A 13,809-nucleotide genomic window follows, 5' to 3' on the forward strand; every position below is an offset into this window, starting at 1 on the left:
ACTTAGATTTCTTAGTAAGCTTCTCACCAACATTAATGTAATCAAGCAAGCATCGCTCATTTTTGCAGGAGACTTCAATATGTTTCCCAATCACCAACTAGACTCCTCTTCCCTGACCTGATCCCAGTCTGAAACCCTTAACAATTGGCTTTATACTAATGAACTCTTCGATACCTTTTGTTGCCTTAATTCCACCTCTGTCGAATATACCCACTTTTCTGTCCCTCATCATTCAGCCTCCCGGATTGATTTAATCCTGACTGATGTTTTCTTTCTCCCTAAATGTTTGTCTACCTCAATCCTTCCTAAAACAATTTCGGATCATGCCCCTGCTATTGCATAATTTGTTAATGGCCCAGCTCATAATAAACATTTCTTGTGGAACTGTAATTCCTCACTTATCCATAATCTGACTATAAAATCTGAAGTTTCTTCGGTCATTTCTCATTATTTTAGGGACAATGGTGCCGACCTCACAAGTCCTTTTTCCTGTTGGAATGCCCATAAGGCGGTCCTAAGGTGTAAATGAATGCAGATATCCTCACGCTTTAAGAAATCCAATAGAGACAAAATACTAACCCTTCAAAATTTAATCCGATCTAAAGAATTGTCCCTTGCCAGTAGGTCTAATCCTGATCCTTCCCTTCAATCGGACCTCTCTAAACTCCAGATGGAGCTCATATCCTTAATATTCTCCTTCTACGACTCCGCAATTAAAACCTCTGAATTCAAACAGTACACTAGTCTCAATCGCCCGTTCCAATACATGACGAATAGGCTCAGGAGTCTTAGGCGTCGTCATAGGATCGATGCTATTTCCTCGTCCAATGGCTCCCTCTGCTATCACCCCCAAGACATTGCAAATTCCTTTGCAGATTTTTTCCACAAACTCTACAATCTTAATCAAGATCCTACTCTATCTCAACTAAGTTGATCGGATATCCAAACTTTCCTGGCATCTGATATAGAAGAGTTATTGGTTTGCTTTTATATCCCTTTAAATGCCTTTAAGACTTCAATTGCCTTTTGCCTTATTATTGCTAGAATTATTCTTATGTAGACTAGTAGTCTCTGTCTTCAAGGAAACTATACTTGTTATCATATTTGTTCTCAACAACGTGTTCTGGGTATATTGTAAACAAGGTACGTACGACCCTGAGGTGATGGTGGGGGCCAAATGAGCTCCAGAGTCACATATTGTTGTAATGGTATAAAAACATTTCTTATATTTCATTACGTCAGATAAAGTGATTTAGCCACGACCAGTGTGTGTGTCACTTTGTCTCCAAGCGCTTGTGAACAGAAAGGGCGAAAAACCTCACGATTCGGACTCACTGGTGATCTGGACAGCTGACGCTTGGTCAGAACAAAAGCAGCTACGACAGTTTTGGCGCCCGACGGGGACCATGGAAACCAGTCTATTCGGAATCCGTATGTGGGAGCTTCCTGGAAGGTTGAAAATGCAGAATTCAGGCTGCAGCAGGTGAGAACATTTATTCTTACATTGATTCTGCAGCTGCAACCTTTCTAAGGATGTCTACATATCTCTGGGTAAGACTGTAACAGCACGGTTCAAAAGAACCCACATCACCAGTGAGTGGTGAGTATGTCTGTATGAGAGTTGAATAATAGAGCAATAAGATAATAATTGTCATTTGTATTATCTGTTAAACTGTCCTGGCAATATACTAATATACTAACTGGTTGTGTACTGGTGTACTGTGTAGCACGGAGCCTGGGATAGACTCTGTGCAGTAGTTATTTTGGATTGCCAGTAAATTTGTATAAGGCTGTGGTTTTTGGTTGCTCTGGTTTTCAATGTTTCTTGTGTAAGAAGTTGGCTTTGGTGTTCTCGGAGTGTCAGTGGACACTGCTGTAGGTTAAAGTGTCAATCAAATCCAAAGTGCAAGATAGTCAGGCTGTTATTTATGTCTATGAGAACCTCTGAATAAGATGAAAGATGAGTAATTGAGTATAAAAAAGTCCCTGAATGTGATGAATGAATCATCACACATCATTTTTGTGTCAAGAGATTTGTTACCTTTCTAGTTGTGGTGGAATCCTGGACAGATGCGTTATAGATATTTCAAATCTACATCTGAGACTGAATGAATTGAGTAATGATATAGCTTGTGTTATATGTGGCATTACATTGTAAAGTTTCCTGAATGCATTTGGCCAGAAAAAGGGCAAGGCATGGTTAATCTCATTATACAGTTATCTGCTCTTACAGTGAAATCCCGTGATTTTGAATTTTCTTTGTAGAAATTGATTTTGATAAGTCTAAAGAACTACGGAACTCTGTGAAGGACGCTCTGATGGGAGGGGGGAATGATACCGCTGGGCAGTTTTTCTTCTCCCTTCGTTCTTATCTCTGCTGAGTGTGAGCTGTGCTCAAAATTCTCTGTAATTCTATCCGTAAGGTACGCGCTGAAAGATTTGTGCATTTTAAAGCAACAGTACTTAATTGAAGTTGGAAGTTAAAAGTAAAATATGGTGCCTAATTTAGAAGGGAATTGTAAGTGTAAGTGATTGTTTGGTCATTAATGTGTTTGAACCTGCTTCTAGTTGTGTGATTGATTTGTATAGCAAATTGTGTATCAACAGAGGAGGTAGCCGACTGTCCAGCTGATAAAGTAGGTCAGAGGCCTATCACACCTGGGATTTCTTACTTTAGTCAGCGGGGTTTTTGATGTGGGTGAGAGGCGAGGGCGAGGAGCCCTCTGGATATACCTTGGCAGGCTCACTCTGACTTGCTATGTGTGGGCTGTAAGACAGAGGTCCAGACACACAGAAGGGCATTTCAGAAGAAAGGTGAGCTGTCTAAAGTTGAAATAGCCTTCCCACAACAATCCATGGAGCTGGGCTGGAAGGATTCAGGCCTGATCCTATTCTAGCCAGCTGATCTAACGGGTGAGAGGCAGAGAGCCTTCCCGTTACATCCTGTAGGTCTATCGGGTGAGAGGCAAGGAGCCTTCCCGCTACACCTTGGCAGGCTCTCTCTGACTTGCTAAGTGTGGCCTGTAAGACAGAGGTCCAGGCACACTGGGAGGGCATTTCAGAAGAAAGGTGAGCTGTCGGCAGAAAAAGGTTGAAGCCATGGCAACTTTTTCCGTGTACAGTCGGTGCCCCCAATGAGATCCAAGACAGCTATGCAAATTGTAAAAGACAGAGCAGAAAGGAAGCAGTGAAACAGGTAGGTTGGACAAATATTGAAAAAGGCAAAAATACCAGGGTGTGAATTTTTGGATGTACAAAAAGGCACAGACAAGGGAAGAAAATAGCAAGTGAATAAATGATGCTTGAGAATGAATGTGCAGCAGTGTGGAAGGTGTATTATGAATGTTTTGATTGACAAAGTGTAACCAGAGACCCAGACAAAACAGATGGACTTGTAAACACTGTGATCAGACTCAGACAAACCCAGACTGAATAGCTACTTGTGTGACCTGTGCTACTGACCTAAGCGAGTTGCGCTAGATCCTGTCCAGACAAGATTATAAGAAGCTGACATAATAGTGTGGATAGTGGGTAGTGGGGACATTGACCTTTGAGGAGTAAGCTGACAGTAGACATCAGACGACCAACCCCCATCAGGACCTAGAAGTGCGTCTAGAATAAGAAAGATGCAGGTGTATTATCCCTGGAGCCCCTCTGACCAGCTAGCTTTGCTGAAGCAGCTGCCTGACCCTGAAGACGAACCATTCCCGTTTTACAGACACATAAAGGGAGTACAGCAGACATATAAGTGTACCTGGGCAGACCTAGAGAGGTTGGTGAGTTTAAAGGCAGGTGACGCACTAGGACATATAATTAAGACACACACAGATGTGGCAAAGAATCCGGCTTGGGGCACAATCTGGGGAGACGTACTGTGAGTCACTAAAACAATGGGCTATAGTGAAACAATCAGAGCAGTCCGTACTCCTGACTAATGTGACACAGCAAAAAGGAGAGAGGGTAGAGATGTACTTTGGACAGTTACAGCTGAAATGGGCAGACATGGGGTACATTTGCATAAACCCACTTGATGTTAAAATACTGGTGAATGCATTCATTGACGGTATGAACAAAGACTTACGAGACGCAGTACATACAGCCAGACCTGAATGGAGATATGTAGATCCGAAAAGACCTCCTTAAGGTAGCTAAAGAAGTTGAGCAAACAAGGACAATAAGACGACCTGTCTTGTATGCTGGAGCACAAGGAAAAAAGTGGAGACCTAATAAGGGACCTAAGGACCTAGAAACAGTGAGGTGCTGGAATTGTGGTACTTACAAAACTTATTGTTAGTGACAATACCCCTATGAATTTACTGGGAGCAGATGTGCTGAGTGCGATCCCGGCCATCATACAGTACTCTCCTGAGGGTATTACAGTCACAAGTCCCCTCTCAGATAAACATTTGTGTAAGATTGCGGCAATGGTGTATATGACAAAAGCGATGAAACTAACACCTGACACCAAAATGCCTGAGGATGAGGAAATGGGACAGGTGCCAGACACTGTTTGGGCAAGGGGGGAAAAAATGATGTGGGTCGGTTGCCCATTCCCCCTGTCATGATTGAATTGTTTTAAGCAATACCCCTTGAGCCTAGCCAAATCAATTACCCCGAGCAGAGATATTAGAGAGTATGTTAAGGCAGGGGTTCTGGTGCAAAGAAACCCCCCCCCGGACTGCAAAGATCTTCCCCCTGCGACACCTCTTTGTATCCCATTAGGAAAAAAGGACTCAAGGGTTTGCTGACACTTACAGAAAGGTTCATAACTTAAGGGCTATTAATGATGATACAGTGAGTGTGACCTCAATTGTCCTTAACACACACACAATACTGTCACAGATCCCAGTAATGTCAGAATGTTTCACAGTCATTGATTTAGCAGGTGCATTCTTCTCTGTACCCCTGCACGCTGACTGTCAGTGTCTTTCTCCTTTACTCATAGAAGTGAACAATATTGTTGGACAGTCCTCCCACAAAGGGGGAAAGAAATCCCCTGCCATCTATTCAGCAGCAATGGCAGGGATCCTTGAGTAGTGGCAATCACCTCATCCGCTGATTGTACTATTACAGCACGTGGATGACCCTAAGGGTTGCAAGGTCTCACGTGACAAATTACAGTATTACAAACAAAAGGTGACATTTGTTGGGACATTGTATTGCCAAAGGTACCACACACCTGACAGGAAACAGGCAATTCAAGATCTCCCTCTACCCAGGTCACATCAGCATCTATGCACTTTCCTAGGTTTAGTGACCTACAGTAGGCCTTGGATAAGGTCCGCTTCACAAATATTCCAACCACTTTATGACTGCTTGTCATCAGACCCAGGACCTCACACAAAATACAATTGATTGTGTCTGTGCGGTAGGAGCAGCTGCACTACTACTAGGAAAGGCATGTGAGATCACACTGACGTTTCTTTTGACAATCTATTCCCCACATGACATCCATGCCATACTCGAACAAGTTCAACCAAAACATCTGTCTATGGCCAGACAGCTCCGACTTGAGTGTGCTCTACTAATTCCTGAGTATGTCACCCTCAAAAGATGTAACGTTCTGAATCCAGCCACCCTCCTGCCTGTGGATTCAGAAAAGGGGGAATTGGTGACCGTATTAGTGAGTAAGGATACTTTGACATGACGCATAAACATGTCTGCATAAGAACTGATGAGTCAGGGGACAGTTGGGTTTGCACACGTTCATGAAAAACCTGTTCCTAATGCAGACTTTGAGTTTCTTTTTTGTAGATGGCCCCAGATACCACCAGGATAGATGATTCTACACTGGATATGCAGTAGTATCCTCACATGAGGTAATCCGAGTGGAACCACTCTCTCCTCACATGTCGGCGCAGGAGGCAGAGTTGAAGGCACTCACTGAGGCGTGTAGAGCCGCTGCAGGTAAAGTCGCTAATATTTTCACAGATTCGAAGCCCATTAAAAATGCAGAGCTGGTGAAACAATTGATGGAGGCATTGATGTTACCAGTCCAGGTTGGCATTGTCAAGGTAAAATCACACGCAAAGGTGACTCCGTGGAGGTAGAGGGCAATAGAAGGGCGAACGAGGCTGCTAAAATAGCACAAGGCGGCCTAGAGAGAGCAGTGGACGGTGGCGGGGAGTCAGCGTATTCCAGCCACATTGGGTCTAGATCTCCTGAAATCCCTCTGGCAAAAGGCTGCCCAAACAGAGAAGGTACACCGGGGGAGACTGGGAGCTGAGCTGAACTCAAATGGAGTATGGGAGAATAAGGATAAATTGTGCCCACCAAAGTCCCTGTTCCCAATCATGGCGCAAGCAGCTCATGGCCCCACTCACACCTCAAAAAGTCACATGTGTGCCATCGTAGATGCCTTCTGGATCGCTCCTGGTTTCAGTTACGCAGCGAAACTTGTACAATCATGCCTCATCTGTGCACAGCACAACCCAGGTAAAACAGTAAAAGTCCCTAAGAAAGCGACATCTAGGCCTCTCTACCCGTTTCAGAGACTGCAGATTGACGACATACAGCTACCAAGGTAGGAGTGTATGCAAATATCCTAGTATGTGTAGATCTCTTCTCTGGTTGGCCGGAAGCCTATCCGGTAAATTGTGCAAATGCTAAAATGACTACAGACAAACTGATGAAAGAACTGATCTGCAGGTATGGTGTCCCAGAAGCCACAGAAACAGAAAGGGGTACACACTTCACGGGAGAAATAATGAGGGAAGTCATGCAGGCCCTGGGTGTACAGCAAACATTTCATACACCATATAGGCCACAAAGTAGTGGGAAAGTGGAAAGACTAAATGGGACACTTGAACTGAAAATTCAAAAGGCTATGGCAGACACAGGAAAGAGCTGGGTAGAGTGCTTGCCTCTTGCACTCTTTTCAGTTAGACACACTCCAAATAGAAAGACAGGCTTGTCTCGCTTTGAAGTCCTGTTTGGTAGTGCACCAAAGACTGGTCTGTACTTCCCACAGGTGCTACAAATGCAACACGGTTGTATGTCCAGGCCTAGCAGGAAAGACTTAATGTGGTGCATAAACATGTGTTCTCATACATTCCAGATCCTAATGCCAGTGCAGATGTGCATCAGCTGAATCCAGGTGATTGGGTGGTTATACGCAGACACGTGAGAAGGATCCGGGACCCACGATTTGACGGCCCCTTCCAAGTCCAGCTGACCACATCCACTTCAGTAAAACTTGAGGGAAAGTCCACCTGGATCCACGCCAGTCACTGCAAGAAGGTCCTGTCAACAGCAGAATGACTGTTCTCCTCATCACCTTGCTGGCAGTGACAGGGTTACTGCACTCTACAGAGACACAGGACAAACTCTTAAATGCTGATTGGGACAACAAACTTATTCGGCATCATGCTCTTCTTATAAAGGACATGGAAGGACAGAAACCGAAAGACTGTTGGATCTGTACACACAGCCCTGTATCCGCGAGGACTATGCCGTTCTTAGCCTTACCTCTGGAGACATGGGAGGTATTAACCCCACACTGCATACACAATGAGACTTGGACTCAATCTAGGTGTGCTCCGTGATATATCTGCCTCATTGACTATAGTCGAATGGGCCGCTAATCCCTGGTTTCAGTTTAATATAATGCGGCCTAAAGGTACAAATGTGGTGGCGGGAATACGATTCAGATGTCGGAAATATGGTCGCCAGGAGGAGGACTGAAATCCCTCACTCAGACCCTATTCCCAATGATGGACGGTGGTTCAGACTTCAACACACTGGAGCAGACACCTGTGGTGAGGACAATAATTGCTTCCGCATATACACTCATGATCAAATCCAGGTTAATAAGACCATGTACCAGGATGGTATTGAAGGCTGTAGAGCATCTACGGGTAAAATAATAAGGAAAGAAAGGGGTAAATGTACATCTGGTATAAGGGGAAAACCAATGAATAATACTTGGTGTGCCCATAAGCCTGCATTAGGTCAGGACTTTTGAGTTTATACCAATGTATACAGACCCCTGGTCACATTTGTGTTCTCCCTGAAGGAGTATTCTTGGTTTGCGGACATCGAGCCTACAGGTGGGAAGGCCAGACATAAGAGGGGTCTGCACTCTTGCTAAACTGACACCAGCCACTTTCATAGTTCCTCATAGTAAAATAGACACAGCAGCAGTCCCAATTCACACTTTGTATAGAAGGGCTGCAGACAATAAGCCCCAGCCAAATGGTAAGCCGCATCTAGTAGAGATGGGGATAACAAAATATTCAGTAGTATGCTAATATACCCCTTCATAACACAACTGTGGGATAAATTAGTGGAAGGTACCGACTACCTGGACGATCAGATTTTCCAGATTCTTGAAGTTCTAAATGAGACTAATACAATACAGAGACAATTAATCATAGTTACTAACCAACATACTAGAGTACTAGATTACCTGACAGCAAAAGAAGGAGGAATGTGTCAGATAATTGGTCCCACCTGTTGTAATTATATCGACCCTGCTGGCAATCTCCAGATCAGGGCCGGTATAGACAAAATAGGTGAATGTAGAGACCAATGGTTAAAGCAACACAGTGCAAACAGTGACTCCTGGTGAGGTAACACATTCTCTTTCCTAAATCCAGCAAATTGGTTTAATGGCTTAGCAGGATGGATTTTTGGCATTTTGCAGACTTGTATGCAAATGTTGTTGTTTTGCTTATTGTTTTATGTAGCCGTAAAAGCGCTAATATATGTATTACTTAAGCTACTGAATAATGTATGTGTGGAAAAAAATAATCTAAGGCTGAACCTTCTGTAGTGTATCATAGACCCCAGGTAGCCATTGCTGATGGGGAAGGTGAGTGTCCACACTGAGGGTGGATGGGCGAAGCAGGTAGGAAGCCCCCTTACGGGTACTAGACCCATGAGACAGTAGCTCCTTTGTGGACATCACCTGACCCTGTGGCAAAGGTTATACCATTTACAAAAGGGGGAAATTGATATAGAAGAGTTAATGGTTTGCTTTTATATCCCTTTAAATGCCTTTAAGACTTCAATTGCCTTTTGCCTTATCATTGCTAGAATTATTCTTATGTAGACTAGTAGTCTCTGTCTTCAAGGAAACTATACTTGTTATCATATTTGTTCTCAACAACGTGTTCTGGGTATATTGTAAACAAGCTACGTACGACCCTGAGGTGATGGTGGGGGCCAAATGAGCTCCAGAGTCACATATTGTTGTAAATGGTATAAAAACATGTCTTATATTTCATTACGTCAGATAAAGTGATTTAGCCACGACCAGTGTGTGTGTCACTTTGTCTCCAAGCGCTTGTGAACAGAAAGGGCGAAAAACCTCACGATTCGGACTCACTGGTGATCTGGACAGCTGACGCTTGGTCAGAACAAAAGCAGCTACGACACATCTATAAGGCTGCGTTCACACATCGCGTTTTTTTGCGCTTTCGCTGCGTTTTTAACGCGTGATTTTGCCGCGAAAACACAAAAAAACAGCATCCCATGCAATCCTATGGGATTCCGCAATGCTGTGCTAATGCTGCGGATTTTCCCGCGGCGCAATCGCATTGCGGAAAAATACTCAGCATGCTCATTATTTTGTGGAATTGCGGTGATCCCGCGCCCATAGGATTGCATTGTTCCGCTTACTTCCCGCATGTGGCTGTGCCCACCATGCGAAAGGTAAGCAGAACATTTGAGGATGGTACCCACGGAGGAGAGGAGACTGTTCTCCGGGCTGTGGGTACCATATCCCTGTAAAAAAATATAATAAAAAATAAAAAAATGGTGTTATATTCACCTTCCGGTGTCCCGCGCAGCCTTCCCGGGCCTCAGCGATGCTTTCGATCCCAGTAATGCCTTGCGAGACCTTTGATGACGTCGCAGTCTTTCGATAATGTAGCGGTCCCTTGGTCCCTATTCCTCGTGAGATCGCTACATTATCGCGAGACCGCGACGTCAGCAAAGGTCTCGCAAGGCATTACTGGGAACTGAAGCATCGCTGAGGCCCGGGAAGGCTGCGCGGGTCGCCGGAAGGTGAATAGAACACCATTTTTTATTTTTTAAATTATTTTTAACATTATATCTTTTACTATTGATGCCGCATAGGCAGGCTCAATAGTAAAAAGTTGGTCACACTCGTCAAACACAGTTCTCCAAGTGACAGATCGCTTGGAAAATGCTAGCATTCTGCAAGCTAATTACGCTTGCAAATCGCTAGTTTTTCCGCGAGAATATCGCGGGAATTTAGAATGCAATTTTCCCGCGGAATGGAATTCCAGAATTCTCGCGGTAGTTCCGCTACGTGTGCACATAACCTAAATCTCCCTAAATTGGACTCAGCAGCTGTGGACCTACTTTCATCCCCATTTACGGACTCAGAGGTTTTGGACACCATGAAGAGCCTGAAGCCCTTTAAAGCCCCTGGTCCAGACGGCTTCACAAACAATTATTATAGAACTTTCAGTGATCTTCTAGCCCCACATTTAACTAAAATATTTAACTCTGCCTCAAATTTTGGTTTCTTCCCGAGAGAGATATTAGAGGCCACGGTGATACTCATCCCTAAATCCAACGCAGATCCAACCCACATGAAAAATTATCGTCCGATATCATTAATTAACACGGACATCTGAATTTATGACAAAATTTATGACAATATTTTAGCAACTAGACTGAATCACTTCCTCCCTAAATTGGTGCATAGCGATCAAATTGGTTTAGTTCCCAACCGTCAATCTGTGGACGGCACACGGAGGTTAATCAATTTGATAAAACTAATTAACTCCAAGAAGTCACCAGCAGCTATAATTTCCTTGAATGCCGAGAAGGCCTTCGACCACCTCAACTGGAACTATATGCTAGAAACCCTTTCTAAATTTGGTTTTCATTCAAATATCTTGTCTAGTATTTCGGCCCTCTATTCTCATCCAACTGCTAAAGTTTCTGTCAATAATCACCTGTACCCACCTTTCGATATCTCAAATGGTACCAGACAGGGGTGTTCCCCTCTCCTTTTGTGCTAGCTATTGAACCGTTAGCACAACAAATCAGAGACGACCCTCATATTTTTGGCATTCAGACTGGCTCTAGAAATTATAAAGTTAGTCTCTTTTAACAGTCCTTAATCCCTTTGCATCTTGTTCGGCTCTCCACTCCTTACTCTCACAATTCTCTAGAATTTCCCACTTTAAGATTAATGACTCTAAGTTGACAATCCTCCCTATGAATTTGCACCCGTCTATCATTGGGAATATTAAACAGTTGCTATACGTGGACTTGGGCATCCAATCATATCACTTACCTGGGCCTGAGATTCGCGAGTTCCATTTCCTCCTTGATCCCATTAAACCTAACTATTCTTAATAAGTCTCTTGTTGAGGATATGTCTTCCTTCGGAGACAAGGGACTCTATTGGTGGGGTAGAATAATCGCTTTCAAATCATACCTCCTTCCGAAAATTTTCTACCTGTTTCGGTCACTGCCTCTCCCAATTTCAGTCCCTTGCCAAACGAACCTGCAAGCCCAGATTAACAGTTTTACCTGGGGCCATAAAAAAGCGAGGACTTCCTCTCATATCCTTTACAATAGCAAAAGATTCAGGGGTGCCGGTTTGCTGAATATTTCGGCCTATTATATGTCCCTCCTTATCAAACAAAGCCTCTCTTGGTGGCCCCTTCCAGACCCTCCTGCTTGGTATGAATTGGAATGTCACTTCAACAAAATTATTCCACCATATCATTTATTACTTGACTCAATTTTTCTTAAAAAATCCCCCCTTCTTCCCATCCCATATTTGACGCTACACTGGCTGCCTGGAAACTATTCTTGAAAATGAAAAGAGGTATTAACAAGTTACTTTCCTCAAAAATCTCCCTCTTCACTTAATTCACTTTCACTTAATTCACTTTCATCCATTATAAGTTTATGCTTCGAACATACAACACTGCCCTTCACCTCCTCTCAAAACAAACCTATTTCAATACCCTCATCACTTCACTGTCCAATAACCCTAAGCATCTCTTTGACACTTTTCATTCTCTACTCAACCCAAGAGTACAGGCTCCAACCACGGAGCTTCGAGTTGACGATCTGGCCAATTACTTCAATGAAAAAATTGACCAGATCCGACAGGAAATTATCTCCCAATCACCTCATACCATGCACTGTCCTCCCTCCCCCACTGCATCTAGCTCACTCTCTGATTTTGAACCAGTCACAGAAGAAGAAGTAAGCAGGCTCCTTGCATCTTCTCGCCCAACCACTTGCACTAGTGACCCATTTCCGTCACATCTACTCGAGCCCCTTTCCCCTGCTGTCACCCCTCACCTAACTAAAATATTTAACAGTATTCTGGTATCTTTCCCTCCTCATTTAAGCATGCCATCATACATCCACTACTTAAAAAACCATCCCTCGACCAAAACTGTGCCGCTAACTATAGACCTGTCTCTAATCTTTCCTTCATCTCTAAACTCCTGGAACACCTGGTCCACTCCTGTCTTATCTTCTATCTCTTTGATAACTCTCTTCTCGACCCTCTCCAATCCGGTTTCCGCTCTTTACACTCTACTGAAACTGCCCTCACTAAAGTCTCTAATGATCTACTAACAGCTAAATCAAATGGTCATTACTCCATGCTAATTCTGTTGGATCTCTCTGCAGCATTCAACACTGTGGATCATCAGCTCCTCCTCACTATGCTCTGTTCCATTGGCCTCAAGGACACCGTTCTCTCCTGGTTCTCCTCCTATCTCTCTGACCGCTCCTTTACTGTATCTTTTACTGGCTCCTCCTCCTCTCATCTTCCCCTTACTGTTGGGGTTCCTCAAGGATCAGTCTTAGGCCCCCTCCTCTTCTCTTTGTACACTGCCCCTATTGGTCAAACAATCAGTAGATTTGGTTTACAGTACCATCTCTATGCTGACGACACCCATTTATACGCTTCTTCTCCTGACATCACGCCAGCCTTTCTAGAAAACACTGGCAATTGTCTAAACGCTGTGTCTAACATCATGTCCTCACTATATCTGAAACTGAACCTGTCAAAGACTGAACTCCTTGTGTTTTCTCCCACTACTAATGTACCTATACCCGACATTGCCATTTCCGTGTGTGGTTCCACTATTACTCCCCAGCAACATGCCCGCTGTCTTGGGGTCATACTTGACTCCGAGCTTTCCTTTGTCCCCCACATACGATCACTGGCTCGCTCTTGTTATCTGCACCTCAAAAACATTTCTAGAATTCGACCTTTTCTTACTTTTGACTCCGCAAAAACTCTGACTGTTTCTCTTATTCATTCTCATCTCGACTATTGTAACTCCCTTCTAATCGGTCTCCCTCTTACCAAACTCTCCCCCCTCCAATCTGTCTTGAATGCTGCTGCCAGGATCATATTCCTCACTAATCGTTACACCGATGCCTCTACCTTGTGCCCGTCATTACACTGGCTACCCATCCACTCCAGAATCCAGTACAAACCACTCCCGTTTCCAAGACTATACACGTGCTGCGCCAATTCTTTGGAATGCACTTCCCTGGTCAATACAATTAGTCCCCAATCCCCACAATTTTAAGCGTGCCCTGAAAACGCATTTATTCCGACTGGCCTACTACCTCAACACATTAACCTAATCTATCCCTATGTGGCACAGCCAAAAGTTTTTACCATAACCAGGTTCCCCGCATTATGTTCCCATATGCTTTATGCATCCATTACCCCTCTGCATCTGTACTGTTACACACTTAACATTATGGCTGGTCTATACAATCAGGGCAACTGTTACCACCCACCTTTCGTGTCTCCCCTTTTTTCCTCATAGATTGTAAGCTTGC

At 43.9% G+C, this 13,809-nt stretch overlaps 1 long non-coding RNA gene across 2 annotated transcripts; it reads left to right on the forward strand.

Moving 5' to 3' along the window:
• Positions 1 to 1,237: 1,237 nt before the first annotated feature.
• On the forward strand, positions 1,238 to 9,255 carry LOC141087918 (uncharacterized). 2 transcript variants are annotated; one of them, XR_012231762.1, is made up of 2 exons: positions 1,238 to 1,483; positions 7,058 to 9,255. It is a non-coding gene; the product is annotated as an uncharacterized lncRNA (long non-coding RNA). The 2 variants fall into 2 exon arrangements; XR_012231761.1 differs by lacking the exon at positions 1,238 to 1,483 and adding an exon at positions 1,487 to 1,600.
• Positions 9,256 to 13,809: the final 4,554 nt, after the last annotated feature.

Source organism: Dendrobates tinctorius, unplaced genomic scaffold, assembly GCF_039654945.1.
Source record: "Dendrobates tinctorius isolate UK_male_01 unplaced genomic scaffold, ASM3965494v1 ptg000036l, whole genome shotgun sequence".
Classification (NCBI taxonomy): Eukaryota; Metazoa; Chordata; class Amphibia; order Anura; family Dendrobatidae; genus Dendrobates; species Dendrobates tinctorius.